The sequence below is a fragment of the Peromyscus maniculatus genome, chromosome 13 (genome assembly GCF_049852395.1).
Source record: "Peromyscus maniculatus bairdii isolate BWxNUB_F1_BW_parent chromosome 13, HU_Pman_BW_mat_3.1, whole genome shotgun sequence".
Lineage (NCBI taxonomy): Eukaryota > Metazoa > Chordata > Mammalia > Rodentia > Cricetidae > Peromyscus > Peromyscus maniculatus.
This window is the reverse complement of record NC_134864.1, coordinates 57281933-57305921: the sequence shown is the minus strand read 5'-3', so window position 1 is coordinate 57305921 and position 23989 is coordinate 57281933. Positions and strand designations below refer to the sequence as shown.

Sequence of the window (23989 nt, the reverse complement as noted above, 5' to 3'; positions counted from 1 at the left end):
CCTCTATAGTTACCTTCTTTTTAGTTTTGCAATGCCCACACGAATACTATTTATGACTCCATGTCACCATTCTTATTTGTATTCGTGTTCATGAAGGCAGAGACACATTACAAATGGAAATGTCTGTGTCTTTTTCCGTAACCAATGTCTGATCTGTAGCAAATGGAGCTGTGATGTCATTGAAATGGATATCGGACAAGGTACCAATTGATTTATTGACTTCCCTTCTTCAAAGTCCTTGGAGAATGGGGGAGAAGAAGGAAACGGTACAGGTTGGCTGAGATGTGCAATACTCCCTGTATCACACACAAAATGACTTGGCTGACACAGTCAACAGTTCAGAAGTATTGTTTGCTGAACTTTTTGAAGGGATGACATTGAAATCATTCGGCTCATCCACCTGCCTTTCCCCAACCAGGTCATTTCACTTGCCCATCAAATGTCAACCGTTTAGAAGTCAAAGCCCATTAAGCATCCAATTGGATATGGGCAGGAAGAAAAGAGGAGGCTCACAGGGAGGAGGATGGGATGCCCTTCTCTTGCTTCCTGACATGGAAGCCCAGAAAGGCTGCTGGAGGTTCCAGAAGCTGCAGGGTATCCCTGAAAAGCCTGACACTTGAGGTTGATTTCGAAAGGGCTTCCTGTGGTTCAAAAAACTGACGCCACATCTCACTTGGGGATGGAAGAGTTTCCTGTGGTCTAAACCTGTCAGCTCCTGGGAATCTGACACCCTCTTCTGGGCACCCACAAACATGTGGTACACCTTTACACAGACACAGACACACACGCGTGAAAAAAACATTGAGTGATGCCGAAAGGATCTCTGCCTTGGAACCCTCTCCTGGAACATAGCAAAAACTGAAAATGATCTCTCTCTCTCTCTCTCTCTCTCTCTCTCTCTCTCTCTCTCTCTCTCTCTCTCTCTCTCATTAAACTTTAGCTCTACCATAGTCAGCAGGGTGTCATGGAGATAGGCTATGCCAAAGTCATCCATAGAAATCTGGGCTTAATATAGGGAGCTTCTTAGTATACAGTTGCTAAGGTATGGCATTCTGTCGTCATGGAGTAGAGAATAAGAGGCTTAGGCTGCCCTCTAGTCTCTGCTCCTGCTGAGGGACCCGGTTTCCTAAGGCCTGGGTCAGAGGCCCCTGGGGTGTCTGAGAAATAGCTCTCTGACTGGTCTGTACTAAACACACACAGTGCCCAATAGTGTTGGGTGATGACAAAGAAATAAAATGATGACGCCATTTCCCCTTTCTGGAGCTGTCTGGTTCCAGAAGAGAAAGTAGCCACACCTTACAGTCTGGGGGATCTTCCGGGTTTATACATTCCCACTCTGCTGAAATCCAGTTCTGCCTGAGTTCTCTGGCCACTCTGTGGGCACTAGTCACCGGGGACAGGGGCAGGCCTAGCTGGTCCGGAGCAGCAGGAGGGAGGTACTCTTCCTCACAGCAAGACCAAATGCAAAAACCAGCGGGTTCCAACTGCACACAGCCTCCAGGGTTGCCTCAAAGGCCCACCTCGCCAGGTTTCGGCAAAAGTGGCCATAGTGGCAGTGAAAAACCTATTTGTTTCTCTCTTGGTATCCCTCTTTTCTGAAGATTTCTGAGTCGACCCTCTGAGTTGGGTCTTGATAGGCTGGGCCCACTACTGCCTTTGATGGAAAGGCAGCTTATTCCCTGGAACACCTGACCGGAGGCACCCAACTCACCCCTCAGTTTGGGTCTTCTTTTCGGTTCACTGTTGTGTCCTCTGTGAGCTCTGCCTAGATATTTACATCAGTTTAAAATACTCAGACAATAAAACTTCAATGACCTTGCATCGTGTTCGCTCCGACAAACCTAACACAAATCAATTGCTTTCTCCCAATCAATACTCGTTTGCGGCATCAGAGAAAACTCCAGGTTGAGGCCCAGGCTCTTGGTGTGATTAAGCTGCTATGAAGTCAGCCTAGAGTCTGAGGCAGCAGCTCTCCGCCTTGCCCTCTCCGCCGCCTCCGAGTGGTTTTGTTGGTGTTTTATTTGTTCTACCGTGGCTGTTTTCCAGCCTGAGGAAGGAGAAGGAGGTGGGCAACTCGGTCTTCACACTGAGTGGACAGAAGAGCTCAGGTTGCTGCTGACATCAGGAGCCCCCATCAGATGGGGGCGTCACAGATCTGCTCCTGCGCGGCAAACACTGGGCTGCTGGTCCACTTGTTATACTGCTCAGCTACTTTCTGCCTTAAGGGATCATGAGAAGACTGTAACAGACAAGAGCCACAAATGGTCCTGTGTATCTGTCTTGCTGGTTTCATCTCCTGGAGCCCTCACAAGGATACTGTAAGAAAAACCCTGTCTTCTCCACCTCACTTTCAAAAGTGTGTTCAGAGAAGTTGATAATTAACAGAAAGCCAAACAGTGCTAGCAGGGGATGGGACATCATCAGTGCGAGAGCTACTTGCTCTTTCTTTCTGCCAGGTTCTGTCATTAGTCCAGCAGTGACAGGTAATAGATGATAAGGCACCCCTCAGTTATGAAGACAAGCTGTTGTGAGCCAGGGAATGCCCCAAGCACATTTTTAAAAAAAATACACCATCCCTCTCTAGCTTACAGTAAGAACAACCATGAGCTTCTCCCTATCCCGCTGGACCACGCAGATGATAGACACAAAGCACAAGGAAATAGATCACTTAAGTCCAGGGCACAAGGGCACAAGTCATACTCCGGAATGACAATAGTCAAGGAGGTGCATTCACAGACTGAGGCTGTACAGCGCAGGGGCTGCGCCTCAGAGACAGGAGCACACCTCTGGTGCCCGTGAAAATGAAGCAGATGCACAGAATATTCACAGCCGTGGAGGGGGGGAGTGTGGGGAAGACAGAGAGGCTCACAGCCTCCTAGGGATAGAAGCTTATCCTAGCAGAGCCGTGCCTGTAACAGTCCACAGGTTCACGGACAGAGCTGCTGGCAGGCAAATTACGGCCAGCTGATGTTTTCCAAGGCCACGCCGTCAGCTTGCTGTGGACACCTCAGGCCTTTTTGTAGCCCTTGGTGTTCATGACCCTCATCCCTATGGAAGCCTGTAAATACCTGTAGAAAGGATGACCTATGCGGGCTGACACATACTAACTCATCCAGCTATGATGTGAATGAAGCGTTCAAAATAAAACGAACGGACTACCTACTACGTGCTTAGAACTCTGCCAGAGGATTTTCAGGATTCTATGCTTGTCCTTAAAGAACCAGGAATTCACTTAGAAGACAAGCTGGACTCAGGTAAAGAGCTGGCAAGGGCTTACTTCCGAAGGAATAAGAAAAAGGTGTGAGCAAAATATCACCAAAGTGACAGAGAATCCAAAGAATTGAGGTGATCTGAGTTTATCAATTGACCTGGTCTGGAAAGTGTCAGAGAATTAGGAAGACTCACTTTGCCCCATTGATCTCCATCTCACAGCCTTCTTGTTAAAATGCTCACACTGGGATCAGTGAGCGTGGCTCCAGGCTGCCCAAGCTTGGTAACCTAAGTTGGATCCTGGATCACAGGGTTGGGGTAGAGATCTGATTCTCAGAAGTTATTTTCTGATCTCCATACACAAGCGCGCGCGCGCGCGCGCGCACACACACACACACACACACACACACACACACACACACACTATACACCTCATCTCATACATGCTAGCTAATTTTAACCCTATACTTAATATAAGTAAACTATGAAATCATCTTCTGCAATATCATTTACATAATCTTCCATGAAAACATCACAGTAGGGGTGTGAAGAGATGGCTCAGTGGTTAGAGCACACAGGGGGCTCTTGTAGAGGACCCGAGTTCACCTGAGTTCAATTCTGAGCACTCATGTTGGGTTTTAACGCCCTGTCTGTAGTTCCAAGTTCAGAGGGGTCTTTAACCACTGGTCTCTGCAGGCACTGCACTTATATGCAAACACACACACACACACACACACACATACACACACACACACACAAACTGAGTTCTAATAATGTTATTTATTGGATGATGTTATATGTTCTCTACAAATGCTTCACTACTATTTTATTGCATTCCACACACCAACCTTCTACCGAAGAAACGTTTCCTTCCTATATTATGGTTGAGGAAACAGATTTTTTTTTTTTTTTTTTTTTTTTTTTTTTTGGTTTTCGAGACAGGGTTTCTCTTGTGTAGCTTTGTGCCTTTCCTGGATCTTACTCTGTAGCCCAGGCTGGCCTCGAACTCACAGAGATCTGTCTGCCTCTGCCTCCCGAGTGCTGGGATTAAAGGTGTGCGCCACCACCGCCCGGCAGAGGAAACAAGATTTTTTTTAAAGAAAGATATATAACTTATCAAATACCATAGAACAAATATTTGTCAGAGCCCTCGTTTGAATCAGATATGATTCTGTAGGCAAGTTTTTTGTTTCTATTTTCTCTTTAATGACACTGGGGGTCAAACCCAGAGTCTCATGCACACATGCTCAGCAAGCACTCTACCATTGGCCACGCCCCAAGTTCATAAATATATGCAATATATACTACACTGTATACAATAAAGAACACATACACACATATGTTCTTGGAGAATTTTGTGCAGCATGTTCTGATCATGTTCATCCCCCTTATTTCCTCCCTAGTTCACCCCTCTCCTACCTACCAAACTTTATGTCCTCTCTTTTCTTTTTTCCATTCACCAAGTCCAATTTGTGCTGTCCCTATATTCTTGGATATATGGTCTTCCAGCTGGCCTGTGGCTGACTTAATAGGGGCTACACTCTCAGAGAAAACCAATTTTCCCCTCCTCCCAGTTGCCAATATCTCCTCTGCTAGGGCGGGACTTCATGCCCAACTCCTCCCCTCTGTGTTGTGATTGGTCCTCTCTTGAGACTGCAGAGGTCTGGTGCACAACTGTGGTGTGTGCACACGTGCAGCTACCCTGCTGTGTCCAGAAGACACTTGCTTTATAGTCGTTGTCTGCCATCTCTGGCTCACACACACTTTCTGCCCCCTCTGTGAGAGAGGAGGGTCTCACTAAGTTGCCGAGGCTGACCTTGAACTGACTCTCTCAACTCAGGTAAACTTTGAACTTTGGTCTTCCTGCTTCAGCCTCCTGAGATTACAGACCTAGGCTGCTAGGCCCAGATGAGCTAGTACTCTTGACCATCATGTTAGGGCTACCTCTTGGTTCTTAAGTCCATACTACCGAGTTGACCTTAGGCAAAGAGTCACCATTCCCGACTCTTACTTCCCTTATAGGACTGTCTCTGGAGTCCCCTGTAACCCTGTCACTCTGTTGGACAGCTGGCTTTAAGTTTGGTTGTGCAGTGGTCTGCTGGCATCTAGATGACAAGTCGCTGAATCTACTTTGCCAACATCTGTGTGCCAGTGGACATGGCAATCTCCAAACACATGCAGAGATGGCCAAGACCAGGCCCTGCTTCATGCTTCTAACTTCTTCTAGGCTGACATCTGAAGACTAACAACCTTAATTAAAAAAAAAAAATTGGTAAAAACTTGCTTCAGATTCTCTGACATGTCCAGATCACATGACACTACTGTCACCTTTATCATCATCATCATCAATCATGGTAGAAATCTCATCATCAAACAGCGTCTTTCTGTGCAGCTCAGCCTGTCTTTAAACACACTGCGTAGCTCAGGTTGCTCGAAAACTTGCCCCATCTTCCTGCCTCGTCTTCCCAGACTGCTGGGATTACAACCATGAGCCGCTGTGCCTAGATTTCTATAACCATTCCTTTACAAGGTTTCTTCCTCCACCAATGGCCCATCTTTGAAAAGCCGAGCATTTGTTCTGCCTCATCCTGAAGTTGGCTCCCAGGACCCTCTGCTGGAGCCTGCCACTCAGACCTCTTTCTACTGGCAGAAGAACCAGCCTGCCTTACACACAGGCTCCCAGGGAGGTCTCTGAAGGAATTCAACAGAGAGAGGACATCAAAGGCATTCCTACAGAATGGAAAGCAATGCTCCACGTAGGTCTTTTCCCCAGATTCCTAAATGGTGCCTTTCAAATATTGAAGTATGGGACCTTTACTTTCCTGATCTTTACAGGGTCGGTGTTGCTTGAATTCGGGAAGCTGTGAACCATTTTCCACCAGCCCCACCTCTGTGCCCCTGTGTAGACAAGGAAAAGACACCAAAGACGAGAAGCCAGCCATCTCATCAGATCCTCCACCATCCGCGTCCAGCTCTGTCACTTAACAGCTTTTCAAATGCTGGTCAAGGCAACCCTTTCTTTTTCAGTTTCTTAGCTATAACATATGGATGAAAAAATCTATAGATGCCTTGCCTGCCTCACAAGATGTTGTGACAATTAAAAGTGATAATTTGCTGAAAAGGACATTGAAAACTGTAAACTATTATGCAAAATCCAGTTATTCCTGTGCGACACCAGTATCTGTGTGTCGATCTACAGTCAGTTTTTGAAAATAATAAAACAAATTCTTACGCATAAAATGTATGGCCTGAAAAAAAATTGTGTGTGTGTGTGTGTGTGTGTGTGTGTGTGTGTGTGTGTGTGAGAGAGAGAGAGAGAGAGAGAGAGAGAGAGAGAGAGAGAGAGAGAGAGAGAGAGAGATCTCAAGTAGCCCAGTCCAGTCTCACTGTGTAGCTCAGGCTGGTCTTTCCTATCCTCCTATCTGTCATCCCCAAATGCTAGGACTACAGACATCCATCCACCACCATGCTGAGTCTGACATCTCTGTGTCAACAGACTAATAGAATTAGTTGCCCTCCCCACCTTACTGGGGCATCAAATTCACATCAAACATCTTACAAATGTACAAAGTGGATTCCACACATGGGATCAGAGAGAGCAGGAACCACTCAGAAGTGAATCCCAAGCCAAAGCTAACCAGAGCCATGGGTATAACCCCCCCCCCGCCCCCCCCCACTTCAGTTTTGTAGGGCTGGAGGTCAGAGAAGAAAGGTCCATCAACAGAGTCCAAATGAGCCCACTGTGAGCTCACACAGGAGAACCTGGCACTGGCCTTGGGAAAGGCCACCTTTCCCCTAGTTTGGTCTCGTTCCTCTGTCCATTCATTGGACTTCAGCGCCCTCTAGGGTGGGGTCTCTCTTCTGAGTCATATCAGCTATGTTGTCCAATATAAATATGTGATATACGCAATTTCAAATGTTTGAGGGACCACTTTTTGAAAATAGGTAAGGGCTGGAGATGTTGCTCCGTTGCTAGGGTGCTTGCCTGTCTTGCATAAAGCCCTGCTTTTGATCCTCACCACCTCATAAACCAGATGCAGTAGCACACATCTGTAATTCCAGCAAACCAGGGGTTGGAAACATGAGAATCAGAAACTCAACGTTATTCTCACACACATAATGAGTTTAAGACTATCCTGGGATACATGAGACCTTGTTTCAAAAAAAGAAAAAAAAAAAGAGAGAGGTAAACAAATTTCTATAATGTATTGTATTCATTCTATAAGTAATCAATATGAAAGTTGCCTGATAAATTTGTTTTTCTTTCTTTCTTTCTTTCTTTCTTTCTTTCTTTCTTTCTTTCTTTTTTTCTACATCAACCCATTGAAAAATGGCATGCGTTTTATATTTTCAGCACACTTGAATCTGGACTAGCCAAATTCCAGGGCTGGAGAGCCTCCTGTGGCCAGTGGCTGCTAGATTTGACAGCGTGGCACAAAAATGAGTCACCGCTCCTCTCCAGCTTTTGCCCAGCGTAGCTTGGCTTCCGTTATCCTCAAAGCCAACGTTCCCGGGCTCCCAAAGCACCAACCACATGACCAGATATTAATCAACTGTCTTCGGTGGTAAGGAGAGAAGTACAGCCTCTCTCCTCTTCCCCTTCACAGCCACTGCACACTCTGTGCACACCCAGTCTTCCACACTTGGCACGTACAATGCTTCATCCTCCTTTGTTTAGTAACTGATATGTTACTAAAGTCTCCAGCTTATTATGTTGTGACTTAGGAATTACTTACGTGATGATGGTGTAAGGACGAATGGGCAGAATGCAGAGACCATACCCCACACAGTGAACCATAAGCTTTCCCCAGGCCGCCGCTTTCCCCAGGCCACCGCTATGCTAATCAATCCTGAAGCTGGGCAGCCATAGTGAGCTGCAGCTAACAGCTAGCTGGGCAGTCAGTCACAAGGGAAAACGATCTTCACTAAGGGTCACTAAGCTGTGAAGTCAGTCGCTTGGGAATACTAAAGGCATTTCTTTAAAAAAAAAAAAAGGGTTTTATTATTTTAAAAAGTGTATGTGTATATGTGTGAGCACAGAGAGGTGCATCTGAGTGCCAGTGCCCTTGGAGGTCAGAGGTGTCCAATCTCCTGATAGCTGGAGTTATAAGCGGTTGTGAGCACCTCTAACATGGGTGCTGAGAACCGAACCCAGGTCCTCTGCCAGAACAGTGTGCACCTAACCACTGAGTCATCTCTCCAGCCCCCTAGATACATTTTTGACTGGTTCTTTTCTTCTGATACTTAAAAAAAACTATTTCTTTATTTGTGTGTTTTATGTGTGTGGATGTTTTGTCTTGCATGTACCTTTGTACACCAGAAAAGGGCATTGGATCCCCTGGGACTACAGTGATAGATGGTTATAAACTACTATGTGGGTGCTGGGAACTGGACTTGGGACCTCTGGAAGTGCAGCCAACGTTCTCAACAGCCGATTCATCTTTCCAGCCCCTGCCCCCACCCCCAGATGCATTTTTGACTGGTTATTTTTAATTCTGGGTTCATCAACCCTGCTGCCTGCTGAGACACAGTTATACTTAAGTGGGAATAGTACCTTAAACCCCAAAACATGTAATTGAAGTAAGAGTTTCTTGTCAAGTTGTGGGCAGACAGTGGCTGGTGAACTGGGTAGATGAGAAAACTTGCCAGAATTCTCGGGTCAAAGGTGTAAGCCTGTACTTCCCTCCTCCTGAGCAGGGACAAGTTTTCCCAGTGAGTGAACTGGGGGTCTGGGTGAATGGAGGATGGTGTTAGTGCAGACAATCTCCTCAAATACTTAATTCAGCAAGCATGAGCACTTACCACATACCCTGCTAAACATGAAAATCCTGGAGCTAAGAACCACGTCTTCCTCACCTCCACAACTGGTGAGTTTACGTGATCTCAGCCAAAAGCAAAGGGCATTTGAGATTTTCTTCTTTCCATGCAGTCTTATTTCAGACAAGTAAACACAGGGCATTTGGGACACTTCTGACACTGAAATCCATGGGTGAATCTCTATTCTGACTGCAACAATTTGATGAGCATATGTGGTAGGACTCTCTAGGGTGACAACCACAATTCAACCTCTACTGCCTGACCAAGGAGAAAATTGATCTGGAATACAGATATATATATATATATATATATATATATATATATATATATATATCCAACTTCTTTTTGTGTGTGCGATAAGGTCATTTTCATGGGAGAAAGGTGGGAAGTGGCCAGTTGAAGGACCCAGGCAGAGCTCCAAGCTGGACCAAGATAAGACCACCAACAATACTTGCACAGGGGAGGCTGCAAGGTTTTGTGGCCCAAACGGCCAAAGGCACATTTGCACTCTTAGAAATATACTCAGGCTTTCAGCCCAGGCAAGCTTCCAAATGCCATAGGTCATTTTGTAAACTACAAAATCATCAGTATATATATATATATACAAACAACTAACATACATTAGCCAGGTCAGCCCATAAAGCATCCTACACAGTTCTCATTACAGAGAGACCTGGGACCCAACAACTTGGCCTGGGTTCTGGAACATTCTCCAGAGAACTACAATCTTCTTTGAAAAACAGAATTATGTTGTCATGTTGAAGCCAACACATCACAGAGATACTCACACATCAATGTGTGCTGTAGCACTCACTGTTCACAACAGCCATGGAACCAACTTGGGTGTCCAACAACAGGAAAACGGATTTTAAAGTGTGCTGATGATTCCATGGGAGGATTCCATCATAAAGAAGAAGGAAGCTATGTGGTTTTCAGAAAAATAAATACAACTGGAAAGAATCATATGGATCAAATAAAGCCAGTCTTAGAAAGATAAATATCATGTTTCTCCTCTCACATGGTTCTAGATTTTGTACATTGCCATGAAACCATGTATGGATATGCGACATTACGTAGAAGTGAAATTATCTGGGGAACAAAGGGGACCCAGGGGAGGTAAGAAAGGAGAAGAGAGCGAGGAATGAGGAGCAACGTGTTCAGTGTACAACATAACACTTACATGAAAAAGTGTTTACATAACCCAGTACAGTGTTCAAGGAACGTACAATGAAAATCTTTCAGAGTTATAAAGAGGTGAACACGTGTTGATTAGGCTCCTAGTTTATTCTGCAATGATGGTTCAACCCAAAGCCCTGCTGAAGTATGGTACTAGCAAGCTGCTGCCTCCCTGCGGGCAATCAAGCCTCGGAGGAAAATAAGAACGCGGAACAAGAGCCTAGTACTCAGTAGAGGAGGAGCTTCTGCATCCGGCCTCTCTCCTGCCCACAGTTCACCCTGTTTCCATGGGTCCTGCCTGCCCAGCAACCCTAGCCCACCTCCCAGTTCCTCCCTGGTGTTCTCCACTAGCCAAGTGAGGTTTCCCCTCTCCACACTGCACCCTGCTGGGCAAAAGAGCCAAGTCCTCTGCGTGGGTGCCTGTGACATCGGCCTCCTCCCTGCAAGAGCAGACACAATTCTCCTCAGACACGCCTGTGAGAAAACTAGAGGGGAAGCCTCTAAAATACCTTCTAGGTCAATGTCTTCCCTGGCTGTGGCTGTGGGAACGGGAAACCAAGAAATAAGTGTTGGTCGCTAAACTGGGAGAGTAGAGTGGCTCAAACAAAGATTTAAGGAGAATCCAGGCTCCTTAAAAATGAAACATTCACCAGGCGGTGGTGGCACACGCCTTTAATCCCAGCACTTGGGAGGCAGAACCAGGCAGATCTCTGTGAGTTCAAGGCCAGCCTGGTCTACAGAGCGACATACAGGACTGGCAACAAAAACTGCACAGAGAAACCCTGTCTCGGAAAAAAAACAAAAAAACAAAACCAAACCAAACCAACAAACAAAAAAATGAAACATTCATGATAAGGAAACCTCATGTCAGTGATGTCAGCGTCATGCTGTGTTACAGGACTTGATAAATGTCACCGGGGCTGGAGAGGTGCCCAGCCATTAGGAGCGTGTACTGAGTCCACCGCAGAGGATCCTAGTTTGAGTTGGGTAATACACAATCGCCTGTAACTCCACCTCTGGGGAATCTAACACCCTCTTCTGGACTCCAGGGGCACCCACATGCATGTAGCATACACTCACATAGAGACACATTCACATAAATAAAAATTAAAAATAAATAATAACATACTGGCTTTGGCATTCTAGCTTTGTCTTCATATACTGAAGTAAACCAGTTCTCAAATCTCACACTTTTGGGTAGACTCCCAAACAGCTTTAAAAGCCTGAAGAATTAGCCCTGTGGCCAAGTCACGTATTCCAGTACAATCCTCAGAGGGAATGGCAGGCATATCACTGGACTGATATTCGCTGGAGTATGAATCCCGTGAAGAAATAACTTACTCTACAGTTTCAGAAGACTAGCATCTAGAAGCATCGAATGAGGTACAAGGGGAAATTAACAGCCTGTAGTACCATTCAAAGGGAATGCATGGAGGTCCGCACACTCGTTGCCTTTCTAGGGCACTGCAGAGAAACATTCATAACATACACCAAAAAAGATACACAAAGACATCCACCATAGAACCATTCATAACCCTGAAACTCAGAAACATCTGAGTACCCGTCAGAGGTGAGCGGATAATTTAACAGAAGACATGTCTATTCCACTATCATCAGCCACTGTAAAAGGAAGCTTTGCATTACTTTCTGAAGTGAAACCCTTTGAAGAAAGACTGTGGGCCGGACATGAGTTTCAAAATAATATGAGCCCAAGTTGATCACATAAAAGACCATATTCTCTTTTATATGAAAATATCATACATATTCTATAAACATATACACACAGGTAATTGCACAGAATAAAGACTAAAGAGAAGCATTTTCTTTCTTTCTTTTCTTTTTCTTTTTTCTTTCCTTTTTTTTTTCCGAGACAGGATTTCTCTGTGTAACACTGGCTGTTCTGGAACTCTCATTGTAAACCAGGCTGGCCTTGAATTCACAGAGATCTGCCTGTCTATATACTGGGATTAAAGGCATGCGCCACCACCAATTTGCGGAAGAGAAGATCTTATTTTTTGGAAGTGGACTTTTCATCTTTCAAGGAGAGAGCATGAAGGAGCTGTTCAGGTTTACTTTGTATGTTTTGTATTATTTGTATTTTCTATGATGGGGAAGTACTCATGGATCAGTTTGTTTCTGAGATAGGGTTTCTCTGTAGCTTGGTTGTCCTGAAACTTGATCTGTATATCAGTTGGTCTCGAACTCACAAAGATCTACCTGCCCCTGCCTCCTGAGCTGGGACTAAAGGCATGAGCCACCACCACTCAGCTAGCTGTATTTTTTTTTTAAAGTTACTCACAAATAATGCAGAAAACCTGAGCATGTGACACGTCATTGGGGTAGGTCCGGGTGTGAACTGAAGTCTTACCCTTCCTTTGGGACTTGGCAAGTCTGGGCATGTATGATGGGGATGGACGACTAGGAATCTGTTTTTGAGACAGACTCAGAGCTCCCACAGGAGGGTTTTGTTCCAGGGACCTTCTGAGTGTTGGGATTACAAGCTCTAGTCTTTATACTCAGATTATGTGATGATGGGAATTGAAGCCAGGACTTTGTATGTGTTAGGCAACGGTTGTACCAGCTGAACTACATCCTAAGCCCTTGGCAGCTCTTTTAAGAAGAGAAGACAAACAAAACCAAAGATGTAGAAATATTTAACTTAATGTCAATTGTTTTTTTAAAAATACAAAAAAAAAAAAAATTGGTGAGGGACCCCGAGGCACAATGGTAACAAACGAAAACAAACCCAGAAGTTACAAAGTGTTCCTTTTTTGCATATGCTAGTTTCGGTCAGGGAGGGCCACTCTGAGAAAGTGGGATGTGAGCAGAGACCGGAGCAAGTGGGTGTCTAGAGGCCGGAGTGGGGGTGAGGAGAAGAAACAGCTGGGACTTGGCAGACGCGAGGAGGCCCAGAACACAGTGAGCGGGTAAGTCTGGCTACAGACAGTCAAGTGCACCCCGAGCAGAGCGTTGGATGGTGAGGTAGGAGAGAAGCAGGGCCTGTGGAGCTACAGGGAGGATCTCAGGTTTCCCTCTGAGTGCTGATGAAGTGATCAGAGGAGGAGGATGTAGCATTCAACAGGGTCATCCCGGCTGCTGCTGTGTGGAACCGAGAGCACAGGGCGGGCGGTAGGAAAGGGAACTCCAGGTAGGAGGCTCCTCCAGTCTCCCATAGAGAAGGTGGTGGCCTGGTCCAGGAAGGCAGCAGGATAAGCAGTGATAAATGCCTGTTATTTATTTAGGAGGGTATATTGCCCAGCTGAGACCTCGGGAAAGACAGAAGCCTAGAAGTAGTGTGGCTTTCGGACCCAAGAGACTGGGCAACGGAAAATGAATTATCTTATTTCTTTCATACACCCTCTTGTTGTGGGATATTTGCACACTGTGTGAAAATGTGTTGCTGTGACTGATGTAATAAAATGCTGAATGGCCAATAGCTAGAAAGAGGTCAGGCGGGACTTCCGAGGAATAGAGAAGACTCTGGGAAGAAGAAAGGTGGAGATGCCAGCCAGACACGGAGGAACAGCCTGGGCAGTATGGAGAGCTGAGGAACCTCAGCCTCCTGAGCACAGGGATTAGAGGTGTGTACCACTGTGCCTGACCTCATAGAGGATCTTAAATCACAAGTCTGGTGCTAGCACCCTTGTGGTAGGGGAGCGCCAGTGTTGGGTGTCTGGTTGTACCTGTGTGTCCACGCGTGTATTTGTGTTTTTATTTGTGCAGGAACTGGAAGAGAAGTCATTGCCCTGCTTTGGTTATACTTGGTATGTGGGTTTTTCACAGTATTCCAGTGTTTATATTTACTTCTCTTTAAGAATTTGTATGTGTATAGCTGTATTCATTATTGTTCTGTTGTTGTGAAGAGTCACTATGACCAAGGCAACTTATAAAAGGAAGCATTTAATTGGGGGCTTGCTTACAGTTTCAGAGGGTCAGCCCATGACGATCGCGGCAGAGAGACATGATGTCACACAGACAGTCCACCCCCAGTGACACACCTCCTCCAACAAGGCCACACCTCCTAATCCTTCCCAGTTACACTGAGGACCAAGCATTCAAGCACAGGAGCCTATGAAGGCCAATCTCATTTAAATGACCAAAAGTTGGTTTTGTCTGCATGCAAGTCTGTATGCCACATGTACAACTGGTACGCATAGAGGCCAGAAAAGGGCAATGCATCTCCTAGAACCGGAGTTACAGATTGTAAACCACTATGTGGATGCTGGGAAATTAACCTGAATCTGGATCCTCTGGAAAGTAGGCAGTGTTCTTAACTACTGAGCCATCTCTCCGGTTTTTGAAACTACCCAAGAAGTGAGTAATGAGAATGTCAGTAGGTGTGGAAGGAATTCAGAATAGCCTTTGACTGGAAGGATAGCAATCTGCACACACACACACACACACCCTTTTTCCTTCTGAGACAGGATTTCTCTGTGAAACAGTCTTGGTTGTCTGGCATTCACTTTGAGACCAGGCTGACCTGGAACTCACAGAGATCCATCTGCCTCTGCCTCCTGCGTGCTGGGATTAAAGGCATGTGCCACCAGCCCTTGGCCTCTTCCCATGTTTTACTAGCTGACTATTACCTCAGTATTTGGGAGGCAGAAGCAGGACAAGTCACCAGCCAGCTTGAGATTCACAGCCAATTCCAGGACAGCCTGAACACAAGGAACAGCCTGGACACAGTGCCTTCTAATAGACAAGTTGCATTCATGCGGCTATTTAGCGGATAGGACACAATTCAGTTAGCAACTGCCCCTGCCCAGACTGGAGAATCTGCAGAAGCCTTTAGAGTTGCCCCCCTCAGCCTGAGGGCAGGGAGGGAAGAACTGCCAGGCGTCTTGGAAGTCCTCACCGATGAAGCTGGCTCTTGGGTGAAGGAGCATCCTAAGATGTCTACGCTGACTTAGCACGCACGCTCAACTTAAAAAAGAAACAGAAGAACTTCATATTTAATTACCCTCCTAAACTTCAAGTCCATAGCACTTTACTTGGGGCCCAAAGATACAGGTACGGCTGAGAGCTGGCATTGAAGAGCACTGCATACACAAGAGACCTGCCTATCAATCACTATTGACACTCCACACCTCCTTCCGTTCAGTGTGAGAACTCTACAGTTAGAGGACCGGAGTGCTTGCTTTGTGGATAAGAGCCATGCTATCATCATGTTTGAAAAGATTTTTTTTAAGCCACCCTTCTGCGAGCAGGGCCCTTGATGGGTACGTGGGTGCCGGGGAGGAGGAGGGGGCACCTGGGGGATGTGTGTAAGAAGCACAAGATGTTTCTGCAGAGTTTGGAGGGCCGATTTGGGTCATTATACTCTCAAATGTGAAAATCCTTGTGGCCAAGATGAAAAACCCACCTCTGCTCTGCTTCCAAAATGCATTACAGGACAGTCTTCACAGGGCTGAGTGAGCTCAATGGAGAGTGGATTTGCTCCACTTTTGTGCCTCTGAGAACACAAGAACAAAATAAGAGAAGAGAGGACTATGCACAGTTTTCCCCCTTCTGGTCCTTTAACTCTTTCCTTCTGAGATATTATATACCACAGTCTACTTCCCGAACACACACATGAGACTTGTCCTTGCTTGTCTGGAGGAAAAAGTAATATCCCTTGTGTTTATAACTCTTATGAAGCAGTTAGAACACTATGAATCACCCAACAGAAAATGATATTAAGAGGCATTCCATAAGGCCTGGAGAGATAGCTCAGGGGTGAAAAGCACTGGTTGCTCTTGAAGAGGACCTGGGTTCAGTTCCCAGCATCCACTTGGCGGCTCACATCCATCTGTAACTCCAGCTCAGGAGTTTCAACACCTCCTTTGGCATCTGCGGGTACCGGGCACACATTCTGTACTCGTACCTACATGCAGACAAACAGCCATACATATAAAATAAAAATGAATAAATCTTTGAAAAAACAAGAGCACAGAAATGTAAGTGATTTTTTAAAAGAGGAAAACATGGTTGTTCTCTGTCTCTATCATAAAACACTGACCTGAAATAATTTGAGGAGGAATGGAAATAACCTACAGTTTATCATTTAGGGACCTCAAGGCAGGAACCTGAAGACTGGAACTGAAGCAGAAACCACCAGAGAGGAATCCTGCTGTCCTGGCTCGCTTTATGTCACCTTGTCACAGCTAGAGTCACCAGAGAGGAGGGAGCCTCAATTAAGAAAATGTCCCTGTAAGATTCAGCTGTAAGACATATTCTTAATTAGGATCAATGTGGGAGGGCCCAGCCCATTGTGGGTGGTGTCATCCCTGGGCTGGTGGTCCTGGGTTCTATAAGAAAACAGGCTGAGGAAGCCCTGAAGAGCAAGCCAGTAAGCTGCACCCCTCCATGGCCTCTGCCTCAGCTCCTGCCTCCAGGATCCTGCCCTGCTTAAGTTCCTGCATGCAAGGCTTTTGATGATGAACTGTTCTAGGGAACTGTGAGTGAAATAAATTCACTCTTTCCTCCCCAAGTTGCTTTTGGTATGGGGTTTCATCACAGCAATAGAAACCCTGGCTAAGACATCTGCTTACTGGCTTACTTTCCCTGATTTGCTTTTTTGTTGTTGTTGTAATTTATTAAAATTTTTTTCATACAATGGATGTTGATCATTTCCCCTCCCCTAGCTCCTCCCATACCCTCCCATCTCTCTACCCACCCACCTTTATGTTCTGCTCCTCCCACTTTCAACAAAACAGACACAAAACATTCCCTACACCCGACAAATCAAGAAGATGGCCCACAGATTTACCATCAGTTAATTTGATGGAGGCAATCAATCCCTCAATGGAGGTTCCCTCTTCCCAGGGATATCTAGGTTTGTGTCAAGTTGACAAAAGCTGCAACAATGCTATAAGATGCAAACTACAAACGAAAACTTGAACTGTCATAAGAGTTTCCACTTAACAGGCTGTCGCACGTCAAAATTTACAAAGTGGAACAAAAGCCACCCGACCACCATACTCACTTCATCACTACCCAGGTCATGTCTAAGCATGGCCTGGCCCACCCATCTTGCCCAGACTGGTAAGTCTCCTGATTCTACCCTGCCTACATCCTCCTCAATCCTCAGATCTAGGCCTGTCCCACAGCCCTGTCTCTGTGATTCCAACCTCCAGGAGAGGGCTGGCGGGCACGGCCTGTGTTTCAGCCCAGTCCGTGTCTGCCTGCTTTCTTCACCCTGCCTGTACCATATCTGATATTCTTGGCAGGGGGAGAGGAGGCAGAAAGGTTGTAAAAACCAAAGGATGAGGAAATCTGCTGTAAGACTGATCTCCTAGGAGAAAACCGACAGGGAAGCCACACCCATAAAAACACGTCAATAGTATGGCTGCCCAAATAAGACGTGAACAAGGACAACACTAACAGACATGTTAACACGGAAGGCAGAAAACCCACAGGGCCCCACCCCTAGGCAAGAGCTATAGGCAATTAACGACTGCGGAGACAGAAATAATTATCCCAATTGGTTATCTAATATCAAGTTGTCAGCCCTAAAAACATGCCCATACAAACAACACTGGATGGACTCAGCTGGTTGTATTTCTATGTGTTTATATATGAAAAAAGAACAACTAAAGAAAAAGAGGCCATGAATTTGAAAGGGGGAGGTAACAGGGACATGAGAGGTTGGAGGGAGGAGGAGGAGGAGGGAAGAAATGATGTAACCATAATTATTATAATTCTAAATTTTAGTATTTAATTTTGAAAATAAGAAACAGAACAAGGCCAGTCTTAACAGTCATGTGTGTGGCAAGTCAACTGTGCAATTCAAATATCACTCCAATAAAACACTCATTAAGTATCCTGCATAGTTATAAAAAGGATAGTTTGTTTTGAGTGGGAATAACAAGCCGTCTTAGGGTTTCTATTGCTGTGATGAGACTCCATGACCATGGCAACTCTTATAAAGGAAAACATTTAGTTGGTCTGGCTTACAGTTTCAGAGGTTCCGTCCATTATCATCATGGTGCCACATGGCGGAGTGCAGGCAGACATGGTGCTGGAGAAGGAGCTGGGAGCCCTACATCTTGACTTGCAGGCAATAAGAAATGGTCTGTCTCACCGGCATGGTTTGAGCATCTATGAGACCTCAGAGCCCACAGTGGCACACTTCCTCCAACAAGAGCACATCTATTCCAACAAGGCCACACCTCCTAATAGTGCCACTCCCTCTGAGGGCCATTTTCTTTCACACCACCACACAAACTGTCAAGGAATTACTGAGTTCAAGGTGAACTTCAATTTTTAAGTTCTTAAGTGTTCACTAAAACAATAAGGATTTGGATATATTTAATGTACAATATTATACTTGTGTGAAAAGGTCCATAGTGATGCAGTCAATGTACAATGAATATACATAACAAAATTGAAAGAGAGAGAAAGGGAGGGGAGGAGGACAGAGAGGGAGGGAGGGAGGGAGAGAGGGAGGGACAAACGCAGGAGTATTTGAGCACAGGAATTCAATAGACCCAAAACTGCCATGTGACTTTTGAACTTCAAGATCTGGACATTCACAGCTTTCACCTTCCTTTAACTAGTAGAGTTTACTAATCACACTTTCAATCCCTTTTATATTGAAAACAATGGATGCAATGATGTGAACGCCTCTTGGCTGTCACTGAGTGTGATTCGGACGGCCTTGCCAACTCTGTGGTTGTGTGGCATATTATCCTCTTAACAGGAAGTTCTTTTTTGTTTAGAACAGAGAGTGACTGCCATTTTCACAAATAGCAATTATAGATCTTTTCTTTCTCTCTCCCACCCCCCACCCCTACCCCCGGGTGTCCTGGTACTTGCTCTGCAGACCAGGCTGGCCTTGAACTCACAGAGATCTGCCTGCCTCTGCTGGTATTAAAAGTGTGTGCCATTATGCCTGGATTGTTTTGTTTTTCATTCTTTTTTTTTTTAGACATCTTTATTTAATTTTATTTATTTTTAATTTTCTGGAGCTGAGGACTGAACCCAGGGCCTTGCGCTTGCTAGGCAAGTGCTCTACCATTGAGCTAAATCCCCAACCCCTTGTTTTTCATTCTTAAAAGTAGGAAACTTAAATTTTATCCTATATTTCAAAAACTCATACTACATTTTCAATATGCAACTTGGTAATAACGCTGTCCCCTTATTACCAAGTTTACTTATTACCAATATTACTTATTTCGTCCTAAATTTTCATTTTTTTATGACTTTTTTGTTTACTCTGTGTCTTGTGCTATATTTTTGCTTTAAGTAGATTCAAATCCCCTTTTGGAGTAAAGCATGGTTTAACTTTCTAAAGTACCTGGGTGGGTGGGTGTATCTGTGCATATCTGTGTGTATGTGTGCACACACACACATGCATGCATGTACGCACGCACACAAATACATGTGTGTGTGTGTGTGTGTGTGTGTGTGTGTGTGTGTGTGTGTGTATGCGTGCACAAGCATGTGCATGTGTGACCGCATTGCTCCATCGCTTTGCTTTTTTTCAGTGCTGGGGGTTGAACCCAGGGCCTTGCATGTGCTAGGCACACGCTCTCCCCGTGAGCTAGCCTATCCATCCCTCTTCCGCAGTACCTCGGGGAGAGAGGAATGCTGGCCAGGGAGGAACTTGCTTATGTCACCATGGACACATCTCAGAAGACAGCAGCCTGAGATTTACAATGGTCACCACTGCTGGGTGGCCCACGCGGCCGAGGAGCTACCTCATCTTTCTCCAGAGTGCACGCACGCACAAGTCCCAGTGACCCAAGTCACGATGGCTGGAACCTGCCCTCGCTTCAGATCCCGACAGACCTGTGAGCACAGATGACTAGAAGGTAGAGAACAATAGCTCGCAGGTGTTTTTGCTTATTTTAAACACCCCCAGCAGGTTCTAATGAAAATAATTCATAAAATAATTATCCAGACATGTCGACTTTTACAGCTCCTGTTATCAGATCCGTGGTTCATTTGTGCCATTATCATCTGACCTTTGACTTGGTAACGCTTGGATGCTGAAGAGATGTCTGGCCTTGGTAAGCATGCATCTCTTCATTTAACGTTCACACGATGGGATGGGCAGAGACTCTTGTGCCTGGGGAACGGTTCCTAGAGCATGTGTTCATGGGTCAGTGGGCCTGGAATCTGAATCTCTGTTGGACTCAGGTGTCTGTGTGTTTAGCCCTCTGCTGTGAACTTCTGAATGCTGAATGCAGATACCCTACAGAGAGTCTTTGGCAGGAGGGGGAATTCAATGTCCAGTTGGACAGAAGTGCAGGCTGATGAGGGCTTTGCAGACAAGATTCGAGTGCATAAAGCGCCTGAACCTCCCTGAGACAAATGTCATCATACCTCCAGAAACAGGAGTACCTGGCAACCCCCACACGTAAGAACTCATTGCTGGGATGAGTACATGAGTCAAAACTAAGAGCATGTTAGGCTATTTTGAGGAGGAATTCATACTAAAAGTCCCTTAGTCTGAAAAAGCCGGTGACAAGGACTATCTATCTTGTTACTAAAATGGTTTTCTTTTCCTGGGCGTATAATAGATTTTATTTCCCACTTTCCCATATAGTCAGAAACATCCACATGACTATGTTCTGGCCAATGAAACATTAATAAAAGTGAGACACTCTACTTCTGATTCTGGCCCATAAAATCTCAAAATCAATCTTTCTGTCTCTGTCTCCCTTTTCCTTCCTTCCTTTTTCTTTTTTCTTTTCTTTCCTTTCCTTTCCTTCCTTTCCTCCTCCTCCTCCTCCTCCTCCTCCTCCTCCTCCTCTTCTTCTTCTTGAACTAAAGGCTTTTTAGCAGAAGCATCCCTTTCAGCTAGAGGCTTTTTCAGGCTGAGGAGTTGGTAAGGTAAGAGGTGGTGGCTGTGACTTGTTCTTTGTTTCTCTGATCTTTCAGCATTTACCCCAATATCTGGCTCCAGGTTTTTTATTTAAAGACCACTTAACCTTTGAGGTACACCCAGGCTCAGTAAAAAAAACTATGGAGAGCTTAGAAGCCAATATTAAAGATAACATAATCTTCGTGACACAATACTCTCTCTATCAACCCAACTCTAAGTTTTAAACTAGTTGGAACCATTTGGGGCTATTTATGTAAGCAAAAACATAGACTTCCTTGATGTTTGAGCTGACCCTGTAGCACATGCAGCTCAGGAACCTGAATTACTATTCTTCAGAAAAGTCAACAGTCTAGACTCACCTTCAAAGTCAAGTTCAGTTTTACGCCACCAACCTTCTGGCGTAGTTCATGTTGACAATTTATGGAAATGCATTCTGTAACTTAGCCAACCATCAAAACCTCTTGGGATACAAGGCGTGGTATTAGCTGAGATGCAATTCTCCAGCCTCCTAAACTATTTCCACTTTGATCTGGTCTACAGAACACTCTGCAGCATCACGTGTTGGTATCACACTTTAAATTGTCACTTCTAGACCCCCTAGACCTGGTGAGCAGATCTAATCACCTTGATGCTCGATATTCAATCATCTTCAAAGCACTTTGATAGAGTATGTCCCTATGGCTCTTATCATTTATTTCATCCCTACAATTCATTAATGGTTATCAGGAAATCGCCATTTGCCAGAATTCAAGAAACTCTGTCTCGAAACCAACCAACCAATCAACCAACGAACCAACAGACACCCAGAACAAACAACAAACCAAAACAAACAACAAAACCACATTTCACCATCATTTAAGATATCTTAGACATCCCAGTAACTCAGGCATGTACTAATCCTCTTCTCTTCAGTACTATGATAATCAGTTTATGTGTCTGCACCCCTCATTGTATTTTAAGCCCTTTAAGGACAAAAGGACTTACTTGTTACTTCTGTATTGTATCTGGTAGCTCTCTACCTTATGTCGTGGTGGTGGATGCTTAATAAATGTTAAATGACATTACAATCATGAACCGCGAGCAGAGATGTCCTCCTTACCTTCACCATCACTTTCCCCAGTGGGTTGAGGATGGCAGGAAGAAGCACACTTCCCCTTAGGACAAATGTGTCACCAGTGTGGGCCGGCAAGTCTGGGTGCTCTGTGTCTCGGCCTCTTGGGTTTGTTTTCCTAAAGTTAGGATAGTACCTAGTTAGTCATCTGCATGCATTCCTGGTAACAATTACCACAAACATTGAAAATAACCAGTTCTAGATATCACATTCTTGTTTTGTTTTGAGACAGCGTTTCTCTGTGTAACAACCCTGGCTGCCCTGGAACTCCCTTTGTAGACCAGGCTGGCCTCAAATTCACTGAGATCCACCTGCCTCTGCCTCCAAGTGCTGGGATTAAAGGCATGTTCCACCACCAGGTTAGACATCACATTCTTTTTTTTTTTTGGTTTTTGAGATACAGTTTCTACACGTAGCTTTGTGCCTTTCCTGGAACTCACTCTGTAGCCCAGGCTGGCCTTGAATTCACAGAGATCCACCTGCCTCTGCCTCCTGAGTGCTGGGATTAAAGGCGTGCGCCACCACCGCTCGGCTCACACTCACTTCTATTTCTTAGCATTATCATATAAAAATGCCATGTTTCTTATGTTCTAGCTAACATAAAATGAAAATATGAAGATAAAGTTATCATTTATGGAGAAGACTGTACAATTGAGACTCTCAAAGAACCAACTGAGAAATGATAGCTTATATATTAATTTAGTCAACTTATCTGATTATAAAATTACGAAATCATTTTTTTATTTCTGTTTAATTTATGTGTTCACACCTGTGTGCATGAGTTTATGTGCAGCAGGTACATGCAATGCTTGTAGAGACCAGAAGAGGGCATCAGATCTCCTGGAAATGGAACAGCCAGGAGTTGAAAGCCTTTATGTGGGAGCTGAGAACTGAACCTGGGTCCTCTACAAGCACAGTAAATGCTCTTAACCACTGAGCTACCTCTCCAACTCTTATAGCTTTCTCATATACCAGTGCCAACCAATGTAAGATGAAAATAGTTAAAGTTAGGACAAATGCAAAAACCAAAGAATAAACTTAAGACAGTGCATAATGGCTTCAATGGGAAAAAAAAGATAAAATTTTGCAAAGGTACAAAATAAAAGGGGACTTGCATAGAGATATGGTCCTTGTTTTTAGACAGGAAGGCAATTTCTAAAAATTACCTCCTAATTTCTAAAAAAAAAAAAAAAAAGTCTAAAAAGCTGTTGTTTCAAATAGCCAATACATTCCCATTATTAATTAAAAATAGCACATAAGACAGAACAGAAAACAATGATCCACTATTTCATCTGAAATAAAAATGACCAAGGAAGCCGGGCGGTGGTGGCGCACGCCTTTAATCCCAACACTCGGGAGGCAGAGGCAGGCGGATCTCTGTGAGTTCGAGGCCAGCCTGGGCTACCAAGTGAGTCCCAGGAAAGGCACAAAGCTACACAGAGAAACCCTGTCTCGAAAAACCAAAAAAAAAAAAAAAAAAAAAAAAAAAAAATGACCAAGGAAATAAAAAAAAAATGGAAAAGAGTTGTGACCTACTGAGAGTAGACTACTCTGAGAGTTGGGATGCAGCGCCTTCCCAGGATGCATGACGCCCTGGCTTCAGTCCCCAGGACTACATAAAGCTGAGTAGGGCAGCAAGTATCTGCAATCTCAGCGCTTTGAAAGCAAAAGCAGGAAGATCTGAAGTTCATCTTTGGTTACATCGTGATTTCAAGGTCAGCCTGGGCTATCTGAGGCCCTCGCTCACTCAATTGTTCTGCTGAGCAATAAATAAATCACTCAAAAACCACGGCAGTAGAAGTGATTGATACGTAGACCGTGCCGGGCCGGTAGAGATGGTAAAAATCTTAAGTCAGACCTACACC

General features: G+C 44.9%; 1 protein-coding gene across 1 annotated transcript in view; it reads right to left on the bottom strand.

The window, feature by feature from the left end:
* Satb2 (SATB homeobox 2) overlaps positions 1-22175 on the bottom strand; it is a 207669-nt gene extending 185494 nt beyond the window's left edge. Inside the window, exon 1 of the mRNA XM_076550365.1 lies at positions 22113-22175. The gene's annotated coding sequence lies outside the window, so the exon portion shown is untranslated. The remainder of the gene's footprint in view (positions 1-22112) is intronic.
* Between the last annotated feature and the right edge of the window lie 1814 nt (positions 22176-23989).